Source organism: Pongo abelii, chromosome 11, assembly GCF_028885655.2.
Source record: "Pongo abelii isolate AG06213 chromosome 11, NHGRI_mPonAbe1-v2.0_pri, whole genome shotgun sequence".
NCBI classification, from domain to species: Eukaryota; Metazoa; Chordata; class Mammalia; order Primates; family Hominidae; genus Pongo; species Pongo abelii.
Genome location: NC_071996.2, coordinates 127,643,306 through 127,645,967, shown reverse-complemented (window position 1 = coordinate 127,645,967; position 2,662 = coordinate 127,643,306). Strand labels below are relative to the sequence as shown.

At 47.6% G+C, this 2,662-nt stretch overlaps 1 pseudogene; it reads right to left on the bottom strand.

Annotated features, from left to right (window-relative positions):
- Positions 1-255: 255 nt before the first annotated feature.
- Positions 256-1,041, bottom strand: LOC100439675 (ubiquitin carboxyl-terminal hydrolase 21-like; annotated as a pseudogene).
- Positions 1,042-2,662: the final 1,621 nt, after the last annotated feature.

Below are 2,662 nucleotides of genomic sequence, written 5' to 3'. Positions count from 1 at the left end.
TGAGATTGCAGAGGGTCTGGGGGCTGTACATGGGCAGGGGCCTGGTAAGCTCTGTACATGGGACTGGGAGACCAGGGATCCTCCACTTGGAAAGGTACTTTTTAATTTAAAAAAATATATAATGGGAGCTACAACCACCCTCTCCCCACTCTCTGATTTAAAAGACATAAAAATAGATGTCTCTGAGATAAATGGGGAGCCTGGGGCTTAAGGGTGTTTAAAGGGCTTCACAGGGGCCAGGGCTTAGAGGGAGTGTCACAGGCACTGCGGTGGCTCCTGCGTCAGTTAGTAGAACAGTAGGCTTCACTGGATGCCACCTGGTTTTCACTTACAGGGGAGACACAAGAGTCATTGTAAACGTGCCAACCAGTCTGGCACTGGCACAGGGCTGTGTAGTGGCCACAGTGGATGCTGCCTGAGTGGTTGCAAACGGCACACAGCTGGTAGACAGGACTTCCGACTTTGTCACTGGCAAAGTCCCCTAGGCTCAGTCACTGCACTGGGAAGTCTACACCTACAGAACTTTTCTTGATGGAGCCTCGGGAGGCAGAAAATTGATTCAGATGGAGCATGAAGATTCAGGGGAATTTTAGACTGTCAACTTTTGGCACCACGTGTTTTCTGCCAACGTGGGTCACACACTGGGGCATTCTCTAACTCTAGCTCTTCTTCCTTGGTGAAAAGGCTTAAACAATCCCGCAGAGACACCTTGCCCTCAACAAATCCTTTCTTGGGGATGGTCAGGGAGAGGTCACAAAAAAAAACCTTGAAGGTCATGGAGTGGTACCCACAGGCCTGGCACTTGAGACAACTTTTCGACTGGCCACAAACAGATCCACCATCTCGCTGTCCTCTTGTTCTTCCAGATAACGCTTCCACATTAGGTTGGCCCAGTCATCATCATTTAACTCAGACTCTTTTAGCAGAGCACCCCCCTTGGTGGGATGGAGAGGGAGCTGGACCATGGGCAGGGACTGGTGGAGCCCCGCGGCCTCCGTGGTTGATTTCAAGGTGTAGCCGCTCCATAAGAATGTCAGGAACTCTTGGGTATCCTGCTGGCTGTATCCAGAGAAGAATGTTTTTCAAATGTCTACTAAATTGTTAATCCATGTGTACTTATTAAGTTGTTTAAGCCTAATTGTTAAAAAAAAAAAAAAAAAAGAACTGTTAGTTATTACTCTCAGACTGGTGGAGCCATAAAAATAGTACTAACAGACTAGGGGTGCTGTGACCAAGAAAGTTCAAGAACCCTGCCACGACTTGTTGTAAATAACATGTAAACACAAACACATTCACACACGTGCTAGTCACACAGCACAGGGTCTGATGTGAAATGACTTCTTTTTTTTTTCTTTTTGAGACGGAGTCTTGCTCTGTTGCCCAGGCTGGAGTGCAGTGGTGCCATCTCAGCTCACTGCAAGCTCCGCCTCCTGGGTTCACGCCATTCTCCTGCCTCAGCCTCTCGAGTAGCTGGGACTACAGGCACCCGCCACCACACCCTGCTAATTTTTTTGTATTTTTAGTAGAGACGGGGTTTCACCATGTTTGCCAGGATGGTCTTGATCTCCTGACTTCGTGATCTGCCTGCCTCGGCCTCCCAAAGTTCTGGGATTATAGGCATGAGCTACTGCGCCTGGCCGTGAAATTACTTCTTAACAAATGTACTGAGGAATCAGTGGATGAAGGAGGAAGCAGTGCTCCTCTGGTTATCTTCTCATGCCTGGATATGTGTTCAAATTGGCCATCTCAGTGTGCAGCTCTCTTCGTGAATAACTCCCTTCCAGCCTTCCATTGCACAGGGTGGGGACAAGAAAATGGAAGCTAGGTGAGGTTCTGGATCACCGGGGTACCACTCTGGGCACACAGAAAATCAAGTGAGCATGACAGAGATTGAAGGCGTAAGGCTGAGGGAGAAGCTTGCATCCAAGACAGGTGACTGGGAACACGCGAGAAAACCTGAGAACAAAAACACAAAGGCAACTGAGAGGGGCAGAGGGAGAGGCTGAACAAAAGGGCAGGGAGGTGTGAGAGGAGACAAGAACAGGGGGCAAAGGCTGGCAGAGGCGTGAAGTGAGACACGGAACAACCAGAAGGTCAAGTCATTGAGTTTGAATGTCATTGAGATTTCTTGAAGAAAAAGAGTAGGTTGGATGATGTGGTCAGTATCTTGGGAAAGAAATGTCATTTTAGCACAACGTTTGCAATGAAGCAACAAGGATACCAAGGTCACTTGGTTAATACGTAGCTTGGAGAGCTTCCAGATGGGCTTTGAGCAGGGTTTGAGAAGAATTCAGAAGCATGACGGAGAGTGCAAAATAGGACCCAGGGTAGATTCATCTAAGGGAATCATCCATTATGTTAGAAAGGTTGCAAGTGAAGGAAAACAGTACATGTTTTCTCTTTAGGCTGAAAAGTTCTACACTAAACTCTTTCCTTCAAATGAGGCTAGAGAACATGGTCTGATAGGGTTCACCTTTAGATTATTCATGGAGCAAGAAGGATGTGGCTCGAATATAAAAATCTGCTCTCACGCAGATTATGTCTGCTGAACAATGGCTCTGGATGGCACGCCAGACTGGCAGGTGGCTCTGCGTGCAAGACTCATACCAAGTTTGGTCTCATTCTGTCTTTAAGGGAGTTCATTCATTTTGCATTGCCGCTC